We start from the raw sequence: 27,495 nt of genomic DNA, 5'->3' as shown, positions 1-27,495 counted from the left end.
TTCTGAGAGATTGCAACGCCAAGAGAAGATGGCTAGTCTTGAACAGTACCAGGAGATGGTTAACGCCATACAAGCTCTGAGGGTTGAAGTACAAACCCTAAAAAATGATAATGCCGCATTGAGGCAACAGAGAGATGATTCCAGAGGAGAACTACCTCCTTTATCCTTACCTTGCAGTAAATTTGAGGGAAACCCCAGGAAATTAAAGGAGTTTCTGGATGCCTGCACAATACACTATACTTTTCGGCCCAAGACATACGAGTTGGATCGAACAAGAGTGGGTTTTCTAATTTCGAACTTAGCTGGTAATGCCCTAGCCTGGGCAACCCCACTAGTGACAAACTCAGACCCAGCGTTAAATAACTATGGTGCCTTTGTAACACGTTTCAAAGAAAGATTCGAGAGACCTGAAGTCTTATTCTCCACCTTTGAAAACCTGTTAGACATACGCCAAGGAAACTCAGACATACAGACATATGTTACCTGTTTTCAGAAGGTGGCAAGTGAAGCAGGTTGGCCAGAAACGGCACAGCAGGCAATTTTCCGTCGAGGTCTGCATGAAGATATAAAGGACGAACTGGCCAGAGTAGCCAGACCTGCTTCATTTCAGGAACTCGTGTCATTGGTATTACAGATAGAATTCTGCATGTCTGAAAGGAAAGCTGAGAAGAAGAAGCCCCGGTCTTTAGTACCTTTCACTAGCCCACCTTCAGTTCCTGAAAGGGTTCAACACGAAGAACCAATGCAGATAGGAACTGCTAGAGGACCACTTACAGCCAACGAACGGAAGAGACGCAAGGATCTTGGACTTTGCATGTATTGTGGGTCCAACACACATTTGTTGCGAAATTGCCCAGAAGTCCCTCCCAGAAAACAGGGAAACGAAAGACCCCAACCTTGAACAGGGATAAGGAAGGGGAGACATCTATGCATCCCTGTGCTAATGCTCAGCCAGCTTTGATCAGCAATAACACACTGATGGTGGTTAAGATTACGTTAGACTGGCACTCTACCAAACCCATTGAATGTTTAGCTATGCTGGACTGTGGAGCTGCGGGCAACTTTGTAGATGATAAGTGGGCTAATGAACACCACCTGCCACTACGCCCTAAGATCAAACCGATTCCAGTAGAAGGCGTGGATGGCACACCTTTGACATCCGGACCCATTTGTCAGGAAACACAGGAATTACGGGTCAGAGTGTCAAATCATTCTGAGTACCTATCTTTCGATCTCATTCGAGCGGCTCATTTTCCAGTCATATTAGGCATACCATGGCTCAGAAAACACAACCCGGCAATTGACTGGCAACTTAACACAGTAGAGTTCAGATCCACGTATTGCTCTCAACAGTGTTTGACTAATGAACCCGCTGTGTCCTGTGTGCTTCCAACAATACAAAATACCGTCCTCAGTGTCAATACAATTCCCATCCAGTACCTGGAATATGAGGACGTGTTCTTAGACACCCAACCGAGGAATCTTCCTCCTCATCGGAAAGAAGACTGCAAGATCGAACTAATCCCAGAGGCTGAAGTACCCTTTGGAAAGATGTTCCCTTTATCTCTACCTGAAAAGGAGGCATTGAGGGAATACTTGTCAACCAACCTACAAAATGGCCTCATACGGGAATCCTCATCGTCAGCAGGGGCATCTCTTTTTTTTATCTCGAAAAAAGGAACCACGGAACTAAGACCTTGCATAGATTACTGGGGTTTGAACAGTCTGACTATACGAGACAGGTATCCTATGCCCTTAATGAAAGACATTATTGAGGCAGTCCAAGGGGCACACCTCTTTACCAAATTAGATCTTCGAGGAGCCTATCACCTACTTTGTATTCGTGAAGGGGACGAATGGAAGACAGCTTTCAGGACTCCCCTGGGACACTACGAGTACAGGGTTATGCCCTTTGGTTTGGTAAATGCACCGTCCCAGTTTCAACGCTTCATGGACAAGATATTCGCAGATATGTTGTATTCCTCAGTTGTGGTTTATTTGGACGACATTCTCATATTCTCAAACACTCTGACTGAACATCGTCAACACGTCAAAGAAGTTCTCCACAGGTTAAGAGACAATAGTCTATTGGCCAAACCTGAAAAATGTGTTTTTGAAGTTACTACGGTACCCTAGATCGGGTACAGATGGTACCCGTTACTACGGTACCCTAGATCGGGTACAGATGGATCCAGCCAAAACTCAGGCTATAACACAGTGGTCCACACCCAATTCAGTTAAGGATATACAAAGGTTTTTGGGACTTGCAAACTTTTATCGCAAGTTTATACCAAACTTTTCAGACATCATCCTTCCTATTACAAATCTCCTTAAAAAAGGAGTCAAGTTTCTCTGGGACCAGAAGACGGATCAGGCATTCCAAAGGCTTAAGGAAGCATTTGTGACAGCGCCTATCCTGAGACAACCGGATCAATCCTTACCATTTATTGTGGAGACCGATGCTTCAGGAGGAGCGATTGGAGCTGCTTTGTTACAAAAGAAAGAAGATGGGTTGGAACATCCTATAGCTTATTATTCCAGAACCCTTAGTCCCAGTGAACGAAATTACTCAGTGCTGGAAAGAGAACTTCTGGCCATAAGACAAGCCTGTGAGGAGTGGAGGCACTTATTACAAGGAGCTGTTTGTCATTTCCAAGTTCGTACAGATCACCAGAATTTAAAGGTATTACAGAAAATGGAATGCCGAAATTCCAGACATGCCAGATGGGCTTATTTTTTTTCTCAATTTGATTTTGTAATCACCTATTTACCAGGAAAGGATAACTCATTAGCAGATGCCCTTTCCCGCAGTCAAGGGAGTGACTGTGGAGGATATCAAGGTCCAGAAATTCTTCTAGCAGGGAAAAGGTTCATCAATATGGTTAATACGTTCCTTCAACAAGTACAGAAAGCCCAAAAGAATAACAGAAAGATAGACGACTATGAAATGACCCAAAGAGGAAATCTGACGTTTATGAAAGATGGTTTATTCTTACCCACTCAGGATCTACAAGAACAGGCCATGGCTTGGTGTCATGACATCCCATCTGCAGGACACATAGGTCAACTTGCCACCATGGAACTGGTGTCTAGACAGTTTTGGTGGCCTACCATGAAAAAAGACATCAAAGAATATGTGGCTACGTGTCCCATATGTGCTCAGAATAAATATGCTTACTGTAAGCCATTAGGTTTACTTCAACAGGACGTTCTACCAGATGGGCCGTGGCAACACATCTCCACAGACTTTATTGTAGACCTTCCAGTTTCCAATGGACATACGGCCATAATGGTCACTGTGGATTAATTCAGTAAACTAGCGCATTTTTCACCATTGAAAGGTCTACCGACAGCAAATATCACTGCGGAGGTGTTTCTGAAAGACGTGGTAAGGTTACATGGTCTTCCGCAATCCATAGTCTCGGATAGAGGCTCACAATTCACCTCAAAGTTCTGGACTGCCTTGTGCAAAACCTTGGGTATAAAAAGATCACTGTCATCAGGATTCCACCCTGAGAGCAATGGGCAAACTGAACGTCTTAATGCAACATTGGAACAATACATTAGGTGCTTCTGTAATCAGGAGAAAGACGATTGGTTTCACCTACTTCCTATGGCAGAATTCTCTTATAATAATACAAGACATTCCTCGACAGGCATGAGTCCCATTTTCTGTACCTACGGTTTTCATCCCAGACACATTCCTCTGTTTGGTCCGGTGTCTACTAACATTCCCTCTGTGGACCATCTTTTGGACACCCTTCAGTCCCTTCACAAAAGAACCAAGTCTAATCTTGAAACCTCCCGTCTAGAGAACAAGAAGTGGGCTGATCTTAAGAGAAGACCCAATCCACAATGGGACATTGGTACCAAGGTATGGTTATCCACCAAGTTTTTGCCCAAATGGGTACATCAAGGAAAGTTCTCTCCCCGTTTTATCGGACCTTTCAAGATTACTGCCAAAATCAATCCAGTTGCCTTTCGATTGGCTCTTCCTGCAAAGCTTCAAAGGATACATCCAGTGTTTCACACCTCTTTACTAAAGGAATATGTGGAAGATCCTCGAAAAAGAAGGAAGAGAGGAACCGGTAACCTACCCATTGAAACATTGAAGGAGTATGAAGTATCCAGATTATTGGATTCAATATACAAGAAAGGCACCTTACAGTATCTAGTATTATGGAAAGGATACCCAAGGTCAGAAAGTTCATGGGAACCGGTCAGTCACATCTCTGCACCCCAACTCATCCGAAGGTTTCATCGGCTACACCCAGGTAAACCGGGAGGAGGACCGCTGAGAAGGGGTCATACTGTCATATATCGCCCATGGAAAGTATGGAGCAGATGGGCGCTATGGAAAAAGGACTAGACTCCGAGTCACTGCAAGGTGCGGTCTAGTCTTTCTGATGTACTGCCTACAAGTACCGGAAAATGGAGAACACCTGTGCGTTGCAACTTTCTTGCTGCCTACGTGAGTACACCTCGCTTGTGCTCTGCCTCCAGTTGTTTCTCTGTGTTTCCTGTGCCTTCCTTCCCTGTTCGTCTGCCCGTGTCTTTCCGTTACCGCTGTTCGCGGTTTCCTCCTCTCGTTATTTCCGCTTACCTGTTTGTTTTCTGCTTCCGCTGTTAGCCACGCTCTGCGCTGCCTTCTAATACTCACACCTGCTTCAGCGTCTCATCTGCCATCGGACGCTTTCTGCTGGGAACACTTCGTTGTCCAAGTTATTTGAAGTACTGTACTGTTTGTGCTGTTCCGCACTGGACTGTTATTTCCTATTCACAAAGAACACTTACCAGTGCATGCTGGTTATTGAAGTACGGATACACGCCAACAACTTCCTGCCAACTACAGCTACACAATCTTCCAGGGTTTTTCGGCAAGGCTTTTCCCTGGTTTGGGGTGGGCTCCACGGAGTCCCCGCTGCCGGGCTAATTGCTTATAGGCAAAGTGGCCTCCGGGGGAGCTCGCTCCTATTTCGTCAAACAGAAGAATAAGATCGTCAAGACAAAGACAAAGACAGCCTGGAGGGAAAAGCCAGAAAGCTCATCAGACGAATCCGTAAAGACCCACACAGAATCATCAGGTGAGGAGTGGGCTAGTGGGAGGGAAAGTGTGAGTGACAAACCTACAGATTCTGAGAACAAGTGACAATCTATTATTCAGGCAAAGAGGATAATTGTTCCCATATCTGCAACCTACAAGCAGAAATAGCAGAACCGGGATATAACGATATTACCTAGAATGTATTAAAGAGTTAGTCTTATTTCCTTAGATGATCGAGATGGGCAGCCAAAATAGTAATTTTGTCCTCGCCCAGGAGGAGAGACGCTCATATTGGCCCAGAAATAAGTGCTGTAAATTGACCTACAGAGAAATTATTTACCTATGTATAGTATTCATTATTGTATTACTGTCACAGACGATTCGAACTGCATTTTTTATTGGTGCACAAAGTGTTAAAATTCCAGTGCACCCACCTAATGATGTACGCATGACCTTATATAGTCATTCCAGTCCCTAGAAGGTCCGATGAAGGAGTGAGTGAACTTGAGATGGATGTGATTACCAATGACACACACACAAACACACACACACTTGTGGTAACAAATGAATTGAACCGCCGGAGACAGGGTCAGCATGGTCAAACCGAGAAGGGGTTAATGAAACATACACATACGCAAATGATGAGTGCATATACACCTGCTCTACTGTCAATAACTGCAGCACCACATTCCAATGAATGGGGGAAGTTTGGACAACCGACAATGAGAAGTTCCACACCAAAAGAAGTCAAAAGACAAATGGAGAAAGCTGAACTTTTAAAGAGACAAAAGGAGATAGAGAATAAATGAACAGAGACAGCATTGACAAGCACACCTGATCTACATCTAGCGATGAAACGGTCAAGCTTGAGCCCTAAAATAAAGCCACATGCTTAGACAATAGCAGAATCAATATGGACAGTCATCAGCAGAGCAAAAAAGATACAAGAGGACAAAGAAAGAATTGCTAGACTTTCTCCTACTCACATGGCGCAGATGAAAATGCCTGTATCATTGATGGCGATACCTGAGAATCCTCCAGCAAGAAGAACCTATGCGGATGTGTTTAAGGATATGGTTATAACAAACTACAGAAAAACCTTAAGGATCAGAAGAAGCACACAAGAAGACAATAACAAACTAAATAACTACCTGGACAGCACCGCACACTTGGGAAATAACATATGGTACCAACATATGAAAGAAGTTGGAAGACGGTCTTCAGAGGAAGAATGCTTTGTTTGTGCACACTTACCAAACAGCATGGCGAAGTCAAAAATCTTTGTAGCTGTGGAAAAAGATGTCAAGGCAACGCACTGTCTATCACACATAGCAATGTGCCTGACCAGAGGCCAGTTTATGGGAAGTGATGCTTCACTCAAATGGGCAACTGAAGCAACTGATCCAAATGAAGACAATTATGTCCAGGACATAAAGATGATAAACAATGGAAAAACAAAGAACATTGTGATCAGATATCTGAAGCCTGGAGTTAAGGAGTGGAGATCAGGAGAGAAACAAACAAAAGACTGAACATCCAAGGGTAAACTACAGAAGAAGCTCGAAGATGGAAAGAAAGAGGCCAAATGCAAATTTGGGGAACAGTGATTTCTCCAGACAGATGGGAGAAAGGAGTAGTGTTTGCAGAGCATGGATGATCATTGACGTCTACAAAGAAACAATTGAAAATGCACAGAGGATATGCAAGCCATTATGGCCGAGACTTGCAAGACTGCTAAAATGGGTCGAAGACAGAGGAGGACCCCTACAGATAGTGCCATTGGAGAATTCCAAATTGTGCTTCTGAAACAATGGTACAAGAAAAATTGGAGAAAATCAGAACTGTGGATGCATCTTTGATGCTACAGGAATGATGCATGGAACAGCAGTAATCATGGATCATTAACGGGCGTGTGGATCCAAAGCATATATCAGACTACCAAAGAATTGGGGAGGTATATGTACACTAGTGAATGTCCATGTTCCCTCATTGGTGATTCCAAAAGGTGATCTGAATATTGACAGTTTCCTGAAAGCAGATGCTCACCTGAGAAAGAAGAGATCTGGGGAACTGGTGAGCCGAATGAAGAGAGAGAATTACTTCTCTGCAAAATCCATAGAAGCTGTCGATGCTATCCCATATGAAAATAGTCTGTTCAGTCAGACTTCATCAGTGTTCACGACAATTCTGATGCCAAGAATTCAGGTTGGAGCAAATACTAAATGGTTGCAGATAACCAGATGGGGAGTTACTGCAGACCATCAACACGACCATAAAAGGATTCAATACAATCAAGGAAGAGTTAAGAGCAATTAGACAAATGACTCTCCAGAACAGATATGTCCTTGACATGATCACAGCTATGGATGGAGGTGTTTGTGCAAAAATTGGAGAATCATGTTGCACATTCATACCTTCGCACGATGACGAAAATGGAACTTTAATAGAAGCCATAGGTATTCTGACAAAACTACAGAATCAGATGATAGATGAAGTTGACGAAGTTGATGATGACAGTTGGTTTGGATCACTGTTCTCATGGGTTCTGCAATGGATGGCAGATGCATTCAAATTCCTAGGAGCTTGCTAGTGATGATATTGCTTGGATTCTGTGTTATCAAGATAATAATATCTCAGTGCTAGAAAACTGCATAAAATGCCATATGGATGAAGATCATGATTGATGTCGAGTCAGGATGGAAGCCCAAGGACCTGACTGATGAAGAAATAAAAGACTTTGTGAAAGCCAGCATTTATGCACCAGAAGGAACAAAGTTTCAGCATCCAAGGAAACACAGAAATTATGTGGGGAGATGGATCTATTGCAATACAAGTGGAGAATGTCAATTAATGACATGGAACAAAGATGAGCACGTAAGAACAGCTGGATGCTTGAAGGGAATTGTAAAGATATGGACCCCAAAGAGACATTTCTTCAGACCTCTATGTCTGGATCCAGAGGACGAAATAAAAGTGGATACAAAGGAAGAAGTGAGAGTGGTCGATGAATCGCCCAGAGGGGGGAGTAAAGAGAAAGTGCCAAGCACAATTCGCACTCCAGCCACCCCTTTTGAAGTACCAGGAACATTCACGCCAAAATATGCGACGTATTATGAGCAAATAAACCAGCAGAGAGCCGCAGTTGGGCTCTGTCCAGCACCTGTCAGAATAACAGCACCTATTGAAGTACCGCCACCTATGAAAACCTGGACAGTAAGGTACCCATTGAGAAAACCATATCGACAAGTGAGACAGAATAACAATTGTCAGAATGTAATACCCGAAGAAGCCAAGAAGATACTGAAGGAAGACAAATGGTGACATCATAAGAACCCTGACTGACATATAGAATATATAATGACCTGAGAATGATGACAAAAGAGATGAAAATACCATGGATAAGCAACATCCTGAGCCTAACGTGAAGCAGTTGATGTGAAGATGTCAGAAACATATGCCATATGCGTGATGAAGATATTCAGTTAGTTTAAACGTGTACAGATGCACAAAACCGCAAGATGCAAAGAATTTGTGAGGCTTGCTTATGCTTAGTAGTAAAATGGATTGCGGCAAGTGCCACCTATACATATATCTACCCCAAAGAGCACTTTATATAAGTATACTTCCAATACGCACAAGAGCAGAATCAACCAGAGGTTACTAAAGGTCCAAGAGGAGAGTTTTGCAGCAAACAAATCGAGAATTAAAGACGGAGAGAAACTCAGCCGAAGGTAATCATGCCAAGAAGCCATGGTCGTATCAGCTAGAACAGACCAACAGTGGATACAATTAAAGAGAAAGAAGAACAGAGTATCCTGTTCGGAAAGGTTAAGATAAGCCACAGATGGCAAACGACTGGCAGAATTAAATTGAATACATGAAATTGCATGAAGGAAAGGCCGATTTCACGGTTTCCGATTCACGTGACCAGGAAAGCAAAAAGGGATGAGACTTTCACACCTACACATGGACCTTTGCCATACTCATACTCCTTAACTTACCCAGACCAAGAAGCAGACTCGAGGCCAACTACAAAGAAATAATTGACACATGACCACTGAGGTGATGATTGATATTAACAATAATTGGAGGGAAGCTGGGGTGCAGACGAACTCCCTGCACCTGGCCGGCTATTCTGCATGCTGCTAAACGCAAGTGGAAAAGTATGAGTGGTGTTGATGCAAACCCAATCATATTGGACTTTGTAATCTAGTGTCCTAAGTTAGTAGAACCAATGAGATGTTGTACTTTTAGTGACGTTTACAGTAGCCATTTGGAAGGAAGAACGTAGTTGCCCCACCTGACATTGTTTATCCAATCCCCTCTCCCCGTTACTATATACAGATATAGTACCTATAGTAAAGTTACCTTCCTAGAACCAATCAAGTTGCATGCTAAATTTTAAGAGTTACACGTCAGTGATGATGAGTTTTTGGTATAAATGTTATGTTGTTTCTGAAATTAGTTGGAGAAGTTGAGGAAGATCGAGCGATTGCTGATATTCATTGAACTCCCTGTTTTTTGTCCTTGTCATTAAGCGCTCCCTTTGCCAAACTATTGAGTTGTCATTATTAATTTGGTGCAAGAGTACAACTCTGCATCCCCATCTATCTCAAGGGTGTTGATGCTAATCTTAAAGTGCTGTTTGGAATGTTTACCCTTCGGTAGTTGATCAAATGTGGACCAGTGATTTGGGCAACAATAAGATTTGTTATCCATGGCAGGATGCCCTCCTGGGGGGAAGTTTCACTCTGCAAATACACATGGTTTGTGCACTATGTGAGACATAGCAAATGATGCAGCACTCTTCTGCTGAACAGGTTGTAGTTTTTGCCTTGCACAGATATGCACTGTGTTCTGCTTGTGCTGCAGCACTTCTACCCCTGCGGATGGAGTGCACAGATGGATGTTAATTGTGCAAAACCTGATGGGACAAGCAATAGTGCTCCTCACACTGGAAGGAGAAGCCCCCAGTGTCCTCTTTATAATTGGCTACATCCTTATTCTGGCAATAGCTGTGCCTGAGTAGGTGTATAGTCTTACCCTTTATAGCTGTGTTCAGAGGGAGGGCATTAGTGGTGGTGTGAACTCAGAGCACTGTGCGTCTCTGAGCAAGGGCATCAGTGGTGGTACGACCTCAGAGCACTGTGAGTCTCTAAGCTTGGGCGTCAGTGGTGGTGTGACCTCAGAGCACTGTGAGTCTCTGAGCGAGGGCATTAGTGGTGGTGCGACCTCAGAGCACTGTGAGGGAGGGCATCAGTGGAGGTGCGACCTCAGAGCACTGTGCGTCTCTGAGCAAGGGCATCAGTGGTGGTGCGACCTCAGAGCACTGTCAGTCTCTAAGCTTGGGCGTCAGTGGTGGTGTGACCTCAGAGCACTGTGAGTCTCTGAACGAGGGAGTCAGTGGTGCTGCGACCTCAGAGCACTGTGAGTCTCTGAGCTTGGACATCAGTGGTGGTGTGACCTCAGAGCACTGTGAGTCTCGGAGGGAGGGCATCAGTGGTGGTGTGACCTCAGAGCACTGTGAGTCTCTGAGCGAGGGTGTTAGTGGTGGTGTGACCTCAGAGCACTGTGAGTCTCTGAGCGAGGGCATCAGTGGTGGTGCGACCTCAGAGCACTGTGAGTCTCTGAGTAAGGGCGTCAGTGGTGGTATGTCCTCAGAGCACTGTGAGTCTCTGAGCTAGGACATCAGTGGTGGTGCGTCCTTAGAACACTGTGAGTCTCTGAGGGAGGGCGTCAGTGGTGGTGCGACATCAGAGCACTGTGAGTCTCTGAGCTTGGGCGTCAGTGGTGGTGCGACCTCAGAGCACTGTGAATCTCTGAGCTAGGACATCAGTGGTGGTGCAACCTCAGAGCACTTTGAGTCTCCGAGCGAGGGTGTTAGTGGTGGTGCGACCTCAGAGCTCTGTGATTGTCTGAGCGAGGGCGTTAGTGGTGGTGCGACCTCAGATCACTGTGAGTCTCTGAGCTAGGACATCAGTGGTGGTGTGTCCTCAGAGCACTGTGAGTCTCTGAGGGAGGGCGTCAGTGGTGGTGCGACCTCAGAGCACTGTGAGTCTCTGAGCTTGGGCGTCAGTGGTGGTGCAACCTCAGAGCACTGTGAGTCTCTGAGCTAGGACATCAGTGGTGGTGCAACCTCAGAGCACTGTCAGTCTCCGAGCGAGGGTGTTAGTGGTGGTGCGACCTCAGAGCTCTGTGATTCTCTGAGCAAGCGCGTTAGTGGTGGTGTGAACTCAGAGCACTGTGAGTCTCCGTGAGAGGGCGTCAATGGTGGTGTGACCTCAGAGCACTGTGAGTCTCTGAGCGAGGGCGTCAGTGGTGGTGTGACCTCAGAGCACTGTGAGTCTCTCACCTAGGGCGTCAGTGGTGGTGTGACCTCAGAGCACTGTGAGTCTCTGAGCGAGTGAATTAGTGGTGGTGCGACCTCAGAGCACTGTGAGGGAGGCCATCAGTGGTGGTGTGACCTCAGAGCACTGTGAGTCTCTGAGTGAGGGCATCAGTGGTAGTGCGACCTCAGAGCACTGTGAGTCTCTGAGGGTGGGCATCAGTGGTGGTGTGACCTCAAAGCACTGTGAGGGAGGGGATCAGTGGTTGTGCGACCTCAGAGCATGGTGAGTCTCTGAGTGAGGGCATTAGTGGTGGTGCGACCTCAGAGCTCTGTGATTCTCTGAGCACGGGCATTAGTGGTGGTGCGAACTCAGAGCACTGTGAGTCTCCGAGCGAGGGCGTCAATGGTGGTGTGACCTCAGAGCACTGTGAGTTTCTGAGCGAGGGCATCAGTGGTGGTGTGACCTCAGAGCACTGTGAGTGTCTGAGCGAGGGCGTCAGTGGTGGTGCGAGCTCAGAGCACTGTGAGGGAGGGTATCAGTGGTTGTGCAACCTCAGAGCACTGTGAGTCTCTGAGCGAGGGCATCAGTGGTGGTGTGACCTCAGAGCACTGTGAGGGAGGGGATCAGTGGTGGTGCGACCTCAGAGCACTGTGACTCTCTGAGCGAGGGCATTAGTAGTGGTGCGACCTCAGAGCACTGTGAGGGAGGGCATCAGAGGAGGTGTGACCTCAGAGCACTGTGAGTCTCTGAGCAAGGGCATCAGTGGTAGTGTGACCTCAGAGCACTGAGAGTCTTTGAGGGTGGGCATCAGTGGTGGTGTGACCTCAAAGCACTCTGAGCGAGGGGATGAGTGGTTGTGCAACCTCAGAGCACTGTGAGTCTCTGAGCGAAGGCATTAGTGGTTGTGTGACCTCAGAGCGCTGTGAGTCTCTGAGCGAGGGCATCAGTGGCGGTGTGACCTCAGAGCACTGTGAGTCTCTGAGTGAGGGTATTAGTGGTGGTGTCACCTCAGAGCACTGTGAGTCTCTGAGCGAGGGCATTAGTGGTGATGTCACCTCAGAGCACTGTGAGGCTCTGAGCAAGGGCATCAGTGGTGATATGACCTCAGAGCCTCAGAGCACTGTGAGTCTCTGAGTAGAGGATACAAGAGGCATGTACTGGTTCATTTGATGTACTGATGCTGATGCACTGGTACTGGCATCTGCCCAGGTCTAATCCACAGTTCTGTCTCTTTCATGTTGTTTATGGTCATATCTAATGTTATCTAATGTCAAGTGACGTCATTTAAGTGGTCTTGCACACCGCCCTTCGGCCACTATTGGCGGCCTCGCTGTGCTTGGCTCTGTACGAGAACAGGGGGTTGGTTTCATTAGTGGAACAGGGGAAGAGGCAGATGCGAAACCTGTGGTGCCGATTAGTGCAGGACGAACGTACCCGGTTCCTGAGGGCCAATCTGCTTTCTATGGGTTTAGCGAGGAAACTTGGACGTATGTTATCCACAGGGAAGAGGCCAAGATCTGATAGGCTGCAGCACTTTCGGTCTATTCGCGGCTGCTGTGGGAGTGTGTGACATGGATGAAGAGGAGAGCTTAGTCGTCGCTCGGTTAGTGTTGATATGCTAATGGCTGCACCAGTGGTGGTCTCCTTTGGGGGATTTTAGAGGGGAGTCCGTTTGTTGCAGGAAGGCGGGATTAGGTCTTTCAAGGCAACACAAGCTTGACAGGCCCTTTTTTGATGTGCACAGAAGTAGACCATTGGGCCTTAGAGGGAACACCCAGTGTTTAACTGTTTCTTTCCATTTTACTTACATTAGTTCAACATGAATTTCGCAGTAATTAAATATGTCACCTTACATTAGCACTGCTGTACAAAAGTTCCAATTGGGGGGGTACTCAGTCTAGGGGCTCCCTGTTTTGTGCAGTAGCAGTAATATCAGGAGCTAGTCTTTAAATCCTGAGGTATGACTGTTGTAGGGAAGCAAATGGTTCCTCAGCTTGTTGGGCCAAGGGAGAATGGGGAAGGGTGGTGCAGAATGGTGCAGGTGCCCATCGGCTTCAATGGCTGTGTGGGTTCACTGCGCGGCAGCAGGTATGTTATTGCGTTTCTTACAGTATTGCTCAATGGCGACGGATTTATGAAAAAAGACGGCGCATTACCTTCTAGTCGCATTTTGAGGTAAAAGTTGGGAACCTCACGTTTTAACATACTTAGGGTAGGTGGCTGATTTTGATTGACCCATTCCCATGCCGGATTTCGAGCGTTTGACCTCTTACTAAGCATAAACAAAATGGCCGACAAATTACCATATTTGGTTAATGTCATTGAGCAAGCCTTTCTATATTGTGTAAATACATACAGCTATTATACATTTACCCCAACTTTAACCCAGAATGAATGTGCATGGCTTTGCTCATATAGCCATGCAGTCTGATTAATGACTAGGGACATATCAAGATAGACCTTCAATCTGATAATCCTTTTAATAACGGACACCAAAGAATGGGAACTGACGTCAGTAAGATAAATGTAATATTAATTATGAATGACAAACGCTCATTAATATTATATTACACACAATGTCAACCTGTTTTGCCGAACTACATAGCATTCATTCAAGGGGTCTGATCTTGATCATGGCTCTGTTGCTGAAAGGCATTGAATTGCGATATTGGCAGCGTTGACTCGCACACTGCTTCTGGCATGCACATGAAATCATTCCGAGGCAACCTTCTGGAATGGCACTCAGTGACATCAGAATAGTCTCTAGTTTTAAATCACCACATTTGCACAGGCGCAGGAAGGTCACGCATGGTGCGTGGGGCATTTCACCACACCATGGCTTGATAGTGTACTCTCATCAAATGGAAACGAGGAGCATCACTTGTCAGTGGCACTGCTTCTGGTTTACCAGTTGTGGAGAACACGATATGTCATGCTTAATCAGCAGAGTCTGTTCTGTGCACATGATATATTCTGCAAACACACACTTCTGCAAATTTGATAGTCTCCTCTGTGAGTGCACCAATGCCCAGGTTCTTGAGCAGTTCATGGAGGTGATGTCACATCCAGTTAAAGCGTCAAATGGTAGCAGTGTTGTGGATTCTCGAAAGCAGCATTGATTGATACATAACGCTGTCTCTTTAATGTACCTTACATCATCCAAACATGTCTGCATTGTGCACGCGCGAAGTGGGAAACCAAAAGCAGGAGAACATCGGTGTCCCAAGATGACACAACCACTGTCCTGCACTGACTCTGCACAACATGCAACACCAGCCTTGCGTCAGCTTCTTTGTGTGTTGAGTTCAGCGCATTTAAATCAGTTGTCCCTTTTGATGACCTGACCTCGTATTCCTCCCTCAACCCTCCAGCAGCTGCAATCTCTTTGTGCTCTGGTGCTGGGAAAACACAATTCATTTGACAAAGCATTTGCTGGATCAGCTTTATTGTCAGTGACAGATGACAGAATTGTTCCAGTTCTTGGGAAGAGGCAGATCACAACCCTCAATAAGTCATCTAATTGGTTGAGTCGATCTAATATGCCATTTTATGGTAGTACCCTTGATTGTCTCTTCCCTATGCCTGTTGAACACAACATCTATCTGTTGATACCTACAGCCTGCTTTCCGCAAGGCTCTAGCGTAAGTGTCAGCCAGAACTCTGAAGGTTAATGCAGTGTCGGGCTTTCCCACAGCCACCTCAAGTGCTCGTCCTTCAACTTTTGCCTCAAAATGCACCTAACATTCACATATATCAGAAGTCCGTCCCGCCTACAAAGCCCATTAGCCGACTTGCACAAAAGTAACAATCCTATTTGACAAAAGTAACATGATTATTGAAAAGTAGTAGTGTACATCAGTAAGCAACATGCAGTCCTTGGTCTACACCAGGAGTAGGTGTTTACATTAACAGCCATTGGGGCTGTAAAGTAAAATGAAAAGTATCTTAGTTATATGAGGGGTTGAACTTGGCAACTTATTTAAATACATTTTCCTCCGCAGTGAGATTAAGAAGTCAAAGTGCACCAGCAGATCATAAGTTGCTCCCACTACATGAAGCCTCTCTAAAGCATGACGCGGAACGGAGGGAATGGGCGTCACACCCCCAAAACAAGTCAGGGGGCAAAACCCCAAACTATAGATTTTCTGAAGCAGTACCATGAAATCAAAATTGTTTGTCAAAATGGTGTTGACTCCTACTCAGACATATTCAAATGGGCCATGAATGGCAGGGAAAAATAACCTGCGCAGAAAATAAGGAGCTAAAACTAAAATGATCTTACACTGAAAATAAAATGGTCTTACACTGAAAATAATATAAATAGTAACAATAAAAAAAATGAAGAAAAAATGCATTTATCTTTTACTTAATTTTTCTAAAGAAAGGAAATGCTCATAATTTTGTTTCAATATGGTGCTTTTAATCTTTTGGCGTTTCAGTATTATTTTTCTGTTTTATATATGGGATATGTACCCCTTACCATACATTATAAGGATATTGCAAGTCACTGAGGATTTTCGTGATCAGATAGAGGAACGAGGCCGAAGGCTGAGTTCCTTCATAAGGTCACGGAAGTCCAAGGTGACTTGCTATACCTTTTTATGTATGGTAGGGGGTCTTTTGTTCTTCATAATGCATGGCCATACGCGGCCATTCCCTTTAAATACCTGGCCACTTTCTTAATATGTAAGAGATCTTCCATTTGCTGATCCATAAAAGCAATATATGATCTGTTTGGATTTAAAAGAGTAAAAATGTTGCTCCTAATGTGTAGCAGAAAAACAGTTCAAGAAATATAATAAAATGTTTTTTTTAAACTTAAGTTTTGTGCTTTAAAAAAAGTAATACTATGCACATACATGCTCACATGAGTTCAACACAATCTAACATAAGCAGTTCCTTGTCAATTACCGGAAGTAATTTGCCACAGAAAACGACTCTAAAAGCCAAGAAATGAAGATTACCCAGGCTTACAGCTCAGGGAAGTCTTGATTCTATTAAAGACACAGAGGCAAGTATTATGCTTTAACGTTGTTTATTCCTGCTCATCACAGCTTTTCAAAACCTTTAAACATTCATTTAAAAAAAAAAAACTTGTTTTAATCAAGTAAGTCAAACGTCCAAGGGACTACACATCCCCACAAGTCCTTTGCTTTCTGCAGTCCTATGCTGTCCAACCTCCTCCTACCAGTGCTCAGTATTCCCTATGACCCACATCCCGCCAGGGACCCTTCCTCTTTCTTTTTGCTGATCTCAGAGACCCTCCTCACCCTCCTCACCCAAACAAGATATGGCAAGCCCACCAAGTCTGCCCATCTCACCTTTAAAGACTTTCTGATGGTGGCACAAAAACAATTTGATCAACCTCTAAGACCTTGCCAACCTCTACCTTTATACCCTGCTGGAAACCCTTAATGGAGCTGGATGTTACTAATTACCTCTTAACATTATGTTGTACCTGAGTTAAACCCCCCAACCGTTGTACACACAGGAGCTGTTCAAAAACCAACGCATCATCTAAGTGCATGAAAAATGCTGGCAAAATTCTCTCCGGCCCCAACATCTCTCTTGAGTTAACCGCCACTCATATTACTCCACAATGGATGCAGCAGTCTCAAACAGGAGCAAGGCCCTCTTTGCCGCAGTCAAACACTGATCCTACCACATACCAGACCCAGAAACCCCAGAGTCCCTGGAGAAATTCAAATACAAGCAGGAACATCACATTTCTGAAATGCACCGTATTCTGACAAAGAAAGAATGTGGTGCAGGGACATGAAAGCATTGATATCCGGCCGGACAACGGCCCTGGTAACCATCAGGAATGCACGGTAGGGGCTGCAGTGGGAGGGAGAGGCAGGGCGTAAGGAGGAATTTCCTGGCATTACAGAAAACATTAGTTAAAATACGGCACCGGTAAGGTGACGTTATCATCTACTGTACGCAGGTCTCCTTATTAATTAAGGGATTTTCCCGCCTGCAACACCAGTTAACCTACAAAGAGAAAAGGTAAATAAAGTCAATTTCACTTTACTATTCTTGGGAACTGTAGTTCACCTGAGAAAAGGTAGTTAAACCTTAAGATAAATCTAAAGGATTTGAAAGCTGAAGGAAACCTTGGTAAATTAGAAAAGTGTTAGACAATGTGTTGCACACGCACCCCCACAAGGAGAGATAGAATCAGCTCTTACAGCTGAAAGGAATGACCTCTCCCCGCCAGTCCTTCCACCCACCTCAGAATGGGGGCGCTGCAAACTGGAGGGGGTAATGTCGGCTTTCTACACTGATTTTAAGCTGAGCTCAGAATCGGCCCCTTAGACAGCACAATGATGCCTCTAAATTGGTTTCACCCTCTGTAGCAATGTCACCTCGCGCATCCCAACCCCGTACTGCCTTCAACCCCTCGATCCCAAGGCTCTCGCCTCACTAAAGCCAACCTCTCACAGTACCAAAATCCTCCCTCGTCCATTTTGGAAAAGATCACAGGCTACACCCTTGCTGCTCTTCTCCAAATAATGAAGGCCTCGCTCAGTCTAGACATCTTCCCAAGCTCTGTGAAAATAGCACGGATCCAGCAGCGTCTTCAAAAACCCACGCTGAAGTCCGAGGAACTTTTCATCTACCAGCCCAGCCAATAGCTAGCCTCTTATTATCTGTAAATCCATTGGGAAGGCGGTAGCCAATCAAATCTATGATCAGATCAGCTGCCATATCATGCTCTGAGATCACCAAGCTGGGATCCATCCAAATGCATAACAGAAACAGCTACAACCCAGGTGATTACCGCTGCTCTCCAGATTATGAGCAACGGGGAAGCTTGACGCCTGCTATTTTGGAACCTATCTGCCGCCTTCATCATGCTCGGACACCACACTCTGACCAGCCTCCTTGCACAAAGAACTGCCTTCTCAGTTACTATCCTCAATTGGTTATTTATCAGACTGACACTCAGCTGTGCGAATGGGCACCTTCATATCTGATCTCCACCCTCGGTGCTCAATACTCTCCCCAGGTCCACTCCCCAACGATCAGAACGTATCTATGCACCAATAGACAGATGATAACCAGCAGTCACTTGGGATGAACTGCTCCCATGATGCCTCAGGAAATGCCTTGCCGCCATTCAAATATCGATGCCAAGCACACACCTAAAGCTCAACCCAACCGACACTGAATGTGTTCACCTCAGTCACCCATCCAAACAGAAAAAGATCTGAGGATGGCTGAATGAAATGCTCTTGTGAGGGTTCACTCCTTAGCATGTCCCCTCCGTCAAAATCCTTGAGTTTATCATAGCCACTAACATCTCTTTTCAGCAGTGTATGAACAAAAGGGTGCAGACTGCTTGGTATCAGCCCACACTGCTCTGCAGATTTAAGCCGTTTCTGCCACTACAGGACGTCCGGACTGCAGCACGGACCCTCATGATTGCACATATTGATGGCGGAAACGCCCGCCTCATTCGGCTTATCGCTGTACAACTGGTCCCTTCTCAAGGCGGTCCATCGTCCTGTGGCATAATAGATATCAAGAAATTCGACCATATAACCCCCATTTAACGTAACCTACATTCACTCCCGATATCACATACATGACCGCCACCGTCCTAACACCAGCCTACCTTGCTGTCAAATGTGCCACCTCTGGTGGTAGGTACACACTCCTCTAGAAGCCAGACCATTGCAATTCTTGAAGTGAAACTAGCGCACAGGGAGAAGAGCAGTAAACAGTCCTCCTCGTATTCTCCAGCATAGTGGATTACCATATCAGTTGAGATCAGGCCTACTACAACGCTTCTGAGTTCAGAAAATAACGTTAAGATCCTGCTTTTAACAGAATTCCTAGATGTGACTTATGTGAGAAACCAAAGGGTGGCTCATTTACTAGTCCTCAGGGATCTCTCTCGCTCAGATAGCCAGGGCACGACCATCGCCTTTGGATACAGACCCCGGGGGTGGACCATGGAGAATCACCTGGGTGAGGGATCTTCGGGGAGTGGGAGTGGGGATGAGACAACCAATGATGAGACACAGTATCTCCCCTTTCCCGTGCACATACCCCATCATATTTTATAGGATTCTCCAACGTCCCAACTCCCTCCCCTCTTTTCTACACAAACACTGGGTTGAGGAAGAAGGCGACCGAGAATAAAGAGGCTAACACTTACACATCTCCTTGGACAAGTCCCGTTAATCACGTCAGGCAAAATCAGGCACTTGACCTTAATCACATACATCTGATACCCATCAGCTCACCCCACACAGATAAAAGTCAGAACATAGAGTCACACTCTGAGCAAGGTGAGACAAGAGAAGGAGCAGATCTTCTGGGGCGAAGGCAAACCCACTGGAGCAGGACGATCGATCGAGGGACCAGAGTGAAGGGTGTGGAAACCCTGAAGGTCCCTGCAGGAGGTTGTTGCCTCCGGGAGACCGTGAAGGATATGCAGAGAAAGCCCAATCCCAGACAGGAAGAAGCCTGCATTGTGTGTGGAGGATGGCAGCGACCCTCCTGGGTTGAGAAGGCGAGGCCAAGCCTGTGGTATCAACCTTGACTCGTGAATCAAAGCCGCAGAGACAAAAATGAAATACACACACCTGGTGAGTTAGCAAAAGACATGACAGGCCAGTTTGTGTCAAGGAAAGATTGAAGCTGCAATAGTGTAGCTCACAATTGAAGGTCGCACGCATGCTGAGACGCAAAAGATACTCTAAAGTTACTGATAACTGTGAAGCCAGTGATACAGAGTAGCGCAGTGGTCAGGCGAAAGGAAGTAGCCCACTCGAAAGTCTCCAGGAAATGTTTGATGTCTTGTTGTAAAGCGGCAAGAGAACGAACTGCGCAATGGTCAAGATGAATCCCATCAAAGTTTAAAGGTGATTGCTTTAAGACAAGGATGTCTTTGAACTTTGTTGATTGAGTTATGGAACTACCAAGCCCAAGAGAAATTGCGGCAAATACCATAAGGGAGAGATAAAGTGAAAGTTGAAGTGGTACTGCGGAGGTCTATGGAAAAAGCATTGCACATTCGAAAGTCTTCAACATCAGTGAATGGTTCAAGTATGATCGAGGGAGACCTGGAATATGAAATAAGATAGGGGAAGGGAACCCCTAACAAATGTGAATAAAGCTTGAGGAAGGGAACCCCTGCAAGTTCTGTGATTGCGAGGTCCGATCCAGACTGAGGGCAACCTACGTGAAGTTGAATCAGGTACTAAGGTCCGAGCCTGACAGAGAGAGACCTACGTGAACTTTTGTTGAACTGTGAAAGAACTTTTTGAAAACTGGAATAAGTTACTTTAATGTGGAAGGCCAAGTGGGTCTCGACCCACGTTTTGAACTGCCTTTTTTTTTATAAGCTAAACCAGAGTGTGTCATCCTGTTTGCGGGAGCCGCCTTACTCCGTGCTGTCCAATGTGGGGAGGAGAACTGATTTAGCTACTTTGATCGTTTATGTCATAACACTGATTTTCCTTTCCATACACATTTCCCTTTACACACTTTTTGTATAGGAGAAAGGGCAGGCATTAGGTTTTGTTAGTATAGGCCATTTTGATTTGACAAAGACTGACTAGGACTGTGTTTTCTTTATTATTTGATTGTAGTGACTACTCCCATCATAGCTGTAGGGCAGAGTAGGAGTTTTTCCAAACCCCAAGAATTGAATAAAGGTTTTGGAGGCCTCCCTTACTCTTAGGACCACTGTGCCCACATTTCCACCACTGTGGGATTGTCTTGGTAATTTAGCCATCTTGTTTTCTTAACGTATGTACAGCGCTCCATTGATTCCGAGCTACGGTTACACCATGCAAAACACAAATACAAATGCGAAAATAATATATGCTGTTAGGGTGCAGAAGTAAGGCTCGGACACAATGGTGGCATGTTTTTGGGTATACCCTTTTATTTACTGATAAAAGGTTGGAAAAATGCCTCTCTGTCCCTAAAGCTAAGAGGGGTTTCCCTGCCTCAAAGAGAACTAGTAAAATTGTCAGGAAGTTCAAAACTAAAAAGTCTGTCAGTGTCGTGTCTCAAACCTACTTCTGTCCCTAACACTAACAATCTGAAGTAACTGTGCAAGAATCATCTCTTCTCAAAGGAAAGGGTGTTTTTTGTGTTCTCGGCGAACAGAAAAGTTCACAGTCTCTCTGGCAATAAAAAGTGATGCAAAACAACGTTCCATAAATACCAGATGCCACCAATGTTATGGTTGCGCTCCTTTCCCCTAGACTTCTTCTAATCTTATGCACATTCCTTTGGGGCCCCTAAGCCCCCTTTTCTCTTATGTAAAATGTCACTGGGCAGTTCACCAGGTGATGCGTCTTGTGATTGTTTTTCTTCATCCTAGCGTCTTGGCACAGTTCGCTACCGTAGCGTAGGATTGCTTTTTGTCAGTTCCAGGGTTCTTTAACCCTCTAGCTCTCAACTTCATATATGGGTGTGAGTCCCAGACTAGCAACACTGAACACGCCTTGGTTCACTCTCCTGCCAAGCCAGTATTTCCTGGTTGAATGTCTCTCTCTCACAAGGTCCCAGACCATCATTTCTTCATGTGGATTCAAATCCCAGACTCACACTGGTGTGTTGTATCAGCTTGTTTCACTCTCCTGCCAAGTATACAACTTGTTCACGGTCCCAGAACCTGTTATTCTCGTTCTCTTGTTTGGGTGTGCTGGTCCCAGACTTACACAGCTCCATTGTATCCCCTTGGTTCACACTCCTACCAACTAAGCTACTCACTCGGGGTCCCAGACCCTCTACTTCTCGTTCTCTTGTTTGGGTGTGCAGGTCCCAGACTCGCACAGCTTTGTTGGATCGCGCATGCCATATTGGTGTCCCTCAAGCCCTGGAAAAGTTTTTCCGGAACATGAAACAACAACATTCCCCAAATGTACAGGTGACCTGTGATGCACACCTGACCATGACCCACTACCCAGGTACCTGATGCCATAGTCCTGCACAACCGTACATTGCCAGCATATATGAAAATCCACAGAGAGCAATGGACCTGCATCCTGGGTAATTACAATCATCATAAAAAAATCCTATTGAGATGAACCATGTCCTCCCTGATTCCATGACATCATTTAGGGACAAAGACAAAGGGTGGAAAAATAATTTCAGCCATATGTACATTGCCTGAAATTTAGACCATCATGCCACGGCTACTTGGTGCACTTGCTGATAGTTACGGAACCGCCCCATCCCATTACCTTTGCAGGTCACTTCGGCTATACCCAGTTCTCGTGGCTGATGACCCCTGTCCGGAACCCATGGACAGCACAGGGGGTGGCGTGCAATGAACCAGCCTCTGCGTAGAGTGCCCCATTATCCTGCTGAAGGGATGGGTCTGGTATCTCCATAAGTCAGGGGGCTCCCTAAATGTTCAATGCAGACAAGAGGGGGAAATGTTTGTGGCGCGTGCCATGCTGCGCATCGCGTACATCCGCACACATGTCGCCAACCGGTGGATGTCGACATGGCGTCCCGAGAGGAGGATAATGACACACATGCCTTGGAACACGTACTGCCCCGCAGTGGCCATGATGAAGGCGGGGACTGATGTCTCAAGCAGTAAGGAATGATTGAGACTTTCTCTTAAGGGCATTGGATTACGTATACCTCACCTAACTGTAGTCACAAAGTAAATCTTTCATGACCACTCAAAGAGCACAGTGCTCTCCCCTTTTCATATTTATATATGACCTTACCTGCATGCAAAACAGTACCCTTGCTCCCCCACCTCCCTTACCCCAACATCCTTACCCTCCCATCTCCCTTATCCCCAACACCCTATCACTCCCATCTCCCTTATCCCCAACACCCTTACCCTTCCCCCTTCCTCTTTTATCCCCAAAACCCTAGCACTCCCATCTCCCTTATCCCCAACACCCTTACTCTTCCACCTCCTGTATCCCCAAAACCCTAGTACTCCCATCTCCCTAATCCCCAGAACCAGCACTCCCACCTCCCTTATCCCCAAACCCCTAGCACTCCCATCTCCCTTAACCTCAACACCCTAGTGCTCCCATCTCCCTTATCACCAAAACCAGCACTCCCACCTCCCTTATCCCCAACACCCTAGCACTCCCATCTCCCTTATCCCCAACATCCTAACCCTCCCAACTCACTTATCCCCAACACCTTACCCTACCACCTCCTTCATCCCCAACACCCTTGCTCCCCCGCACCCTTATCCCCAACATCCTTACCCTCCCATCTCCCTTATCCCCAACACCCTTACCCTTCCACCTCCCTCCCTTATCCCCAACACCCTTACATTTAACCTCCTTTATCCCCAACATCCTTGCCCTCCACATCCTTTATACCCAAGACCCTTGCCCCCCACCTCCTTTACCCCCAACACCCTTGCCCCCCACCTCCCTTATCCCCAACACCCTTACCCTTCCACCTCCTTTATCCCCAACACCCTAGCACTCCCCTCTCCCTTATACCCAAACACCCTTGCCCCCACCTCCCTTATCCCCAACACCCTTGCCCTTCTACCTTCCTTACCCCCACAGCTTTCCTCCCCCAGCTCGCTTGTTCTTCGCATGAGTGTCTCACGCACTGCAGTCTCTTTTCCGTGACCATTTCAGCATGCCAGATTGCGCTCCAAGCCGCCGAGCATTCAGCGGGGGCTTCCATGCAGCAGGCGTTCTATGGGCTGACAGAATTCGAACTTCCAGACTCCTGCCCTCGAACATGCTGCAATGTCTGGAGCAGGGTCCTTTGCCTGCTCTCTGCCCATGAAGATATAGCCATGTTCAGCTCTTTGACCCACTGGTCCACCACTGCATTGCATACCGATGCAGAGGTTGTTGGCGCTAATTCCATTGAACAGAATTACCTGATATTTGGACTCCTGCTGGACGACATTGTGGTGACAGTAATTCCGTCTGGCAGAATTAGCGCCATCTTTACCGCCAAATTTAAAATGAGGCCCATTGTACCCAGAGCTCAGAAATGTTCTTCTCTGCATAGACAAAAGGGGGCGCTGGCTGCGGTTTCTGGGCAGCTGTGCGCTCTCTGTGGTACCCTGCACATCTCCCTGGAACCGAATTTGACTGCTTTTAATATGAACCATTGGCTGCTATTATGGAAGTGCACTCCCCTGCACACCTTTGGACGTCCACTTTATCACCCGCATCCATAACCCATCCTGCTTCAGTGATGGTGTTTTGCTATTTTGTATTTAGTAACAGAGTATATGTTTGGGTTTTAAGGGTGTTTTGCTCCTTTTCAGTTCGTTATTTTTCAGTCTAGGAAATAAAGCTGTTTCCCTCCTGGCTCACTTAGAGTCTCTATTTAATGGGTCTACTTAAATAGACAAGGGCCTGAGGTGTAGGCAGATATGATTTCATCATCATTGCAAATCTGAAACACATGATTGGAACTCAGGTCTCCTGGTTTCACAGTAAGCAGTTCAGCCACTCGGTCACATCCTCTCCCTCTGGAACCCCAGCCTCTTAACATTCTAAGCGTGTTTCGGCAAGCCTGCTGCCCTCATCAGGACATCAGGGCTTTTTATGGATGTCTTGGGCGGCAGGGCCCATGGGAGGTGGTCCCTCTTCACAGTTAAACTTAAGGGCTTGGTTGGAGGGGTAAACAAGTAGCACTCAGCCTGTGTCTGGTGGTCTGCGGTGCCCCGCTTCCCATCAATTACACTCGAATCACCCGGGGCAGAGAGTTCCCAGGCAAACTCCAGACAACTTGACAGGTCTCACTGTTCGGAAAGATGACTCGTACGAAATGACTGGCCCTCAGTTTTAATTTAGCGTCAATTTCATGGAGGGAACCACCAATGTGTGTGCATTTGCGTGCACGTTGTTTTGCTTGTGTAGTTTACACTACCATGTGCACAACATACGTGATCAATTTGGTGAATGTTGGTTAACGCACATCGGGCCTCATTAGGACCTTGGCGGAGGACCATGGTGCAATTAGCACCATGGTCCTTGGCGGAGATGCGAAAATTCCGCCATGGGGGTTGGTGGACTTACCGCCCCATTCCGACCTTGGCGGGGCGGTAAGTCCCCAATCCCCATTTTACCCTTCCCCATTCCCATTCTTGCCCCATAGGGCATAATGGGAGTGGGGAAGGCGTTAATTACGCCACCGTAAATTACGGTGGCGTAATTAACACCAAGTTCCCTTACCGCCATGGTTTTTAACGCCTGCAAAAAGCAGGCGTTAAAATCCCCATGGCGGAAAGGGAACTCGTAATTGGCGGAAAGGGGTCGGGCCAGTTTACGCTGGCGTAAACCCCTTCCCGCCAAGGTCCTAATGAGGCCCATCGTGTGCACGCCGCAGTGCAAAGACATGTAAATGCCTCACGCAGTGGGCTTCATTACGACCCTGGCGCTAAGTGTTTAACGACGCCGTAAAAGGCTGCGGCACCGTTAAACACTTAGCGCCTGATTACGAGGTCCCTTTGCGGGACCCGACCTTAACGGCTGGTTTTACCAGCCGTTAAAGTAGGGACCCGCAAAGGGACCTTGGTGCTAAGTACGGTACCGCAATTTGCGGTACCGTACTTAGCGCCTTCCCCATTCCCATTGAGCCCTATGGGGCAAAAATGGGAATGGGGAAGGGCCATGGTTCAATGGGGAATTACCACCCCGCCAACCTTGGAATGGGGTGGTAATTCCCCCTTTCTCCATGGCGGAGTCGGTGAGTTACCGGCATGGACCATGGTGCTATTAGCACCATGGTCCTCCACCTGGGTCGTAATGTATTTTATATCTGGAGGAATTTGCAATCTGCCGAGCTGCAGCCGACGGCCCCTGAGGGCCCTCATCTGGGAGCTTCCACAACCATGTTTGGGGCCCCGCCGAAACCCACACTCCCAGGGCAAGGATACAGACGTGGACTGCAGGTCACAGGTAAGAGTGGCAAAGCCCATTGACATGATAGGCGATTTCCCATTTTTTACCAGTCTTTAGGGCTTCCCAGCATTATCCAGCTTCCTGAATTAAGGGAACTGTAAATAACCGGTGCCCGTGGCTTTGTGCCTACCAACCGGTTATTCTTTCACAGTGTGAAAAACAGATGAGAATGTGAGTTTGGCCTTTTCTGGACCCCTCAAGCTTGGCAGATGTCTCTGGGTTTCAGCAGGTGTGTAGAATGGCTGCACCTTCCACCTCAGGGCCAACTGCTCCAGGAGCCAAGCACTCAGCTTTGGGGTATCCCTGGCAGCTGACTGCCTCACTGCACTAAGATCGTGGTGGCAATGTTAATGCCCTCCTCTCTGTCTCTGTCAGAACCTCCCTGTCCCTAGGGGACGCAGCACTGCCTCGTTCCTCCTCCCGACTCTAGATCATCGTGGTCCGTTGGAACCTCCCTGGTCTCGCCGGCTGGTAGGCGTATCTGTCCCCCTCGCGCTGACTCTTGATGGTCTAACCCTATCTCCCATCTAGCCAATCAGCATCTCCTTGTTCATGCACACTGATCTTCTTCCTCGTCTCCCAACACTCGTCCCCTCTATCATCCTCACAATGCTCCCATGTGGTAATGGCTCTCGCTCCTCATGAAGACAAGTCTTCTCTCCCGCAGCCGTCTCCTAACACTCCACTATTACCAGAGCTCTCACTCCATGAGGGCTTTCTTCCACGTTCTCTCCTGGGACAGCTCTTTCCCCCAGAACTGGAGCTCAGCCTCTATGGCCCCTGGGTGGTCTCTCTTCAGGCCCCTTCACCCTCCCCCCCCTTGGTCTTCTCCCTCTCGTGCTGCTAGTAGGCCCTAACCTATGAACCAGGTTAGTCCCATGCTCTGTCTTTCGAATGTGACTGTCCACTGCCTTACTGTGGGGATGCAACAGGCTTGTTCTGGCGATCCGCCAAATACCTCCTCGGTTTCCAGCAACCACAAGCTCAAGGCGCCCTAGCTCATTTGGCCTCCCCGCGGTCGGTCCGCAAGGTTAGGCAGAGGCTTGTCAGTGTGCTTAGAACACTGTTTGGATAGATAGCTCAGTAAGACCTTGTATCTGCTCTATGTTATGTCAAGTTAAGTTATGTCCTGGGTCATAGCACAGGATTTGCTGCTTGCATGGTTGACTGGTGTGTCCGATCCTGCAGCTTAAGTGCTGCCATTATGGACGGGTTAGTGGCAGCAGAGCATAGG

This window comes from Ambystoma mexicanum, chromosome 11 (assembly GCF_040938575.1).
Source record: "Ambystoma mexicanum isolate Mex_15411 chromosome 11, UKY_AmexF1_1, whole genome shotgun sequence".
Taxonomy (NCBI): Eukaryota; Metazoa; Chordata; class Amphibia; order Caudata; family Ambystomatidae; genus Ambystoma; species Ambystoma mexicanum.
Note: the sequence above shows the minus strand (reverse complement) of the source record.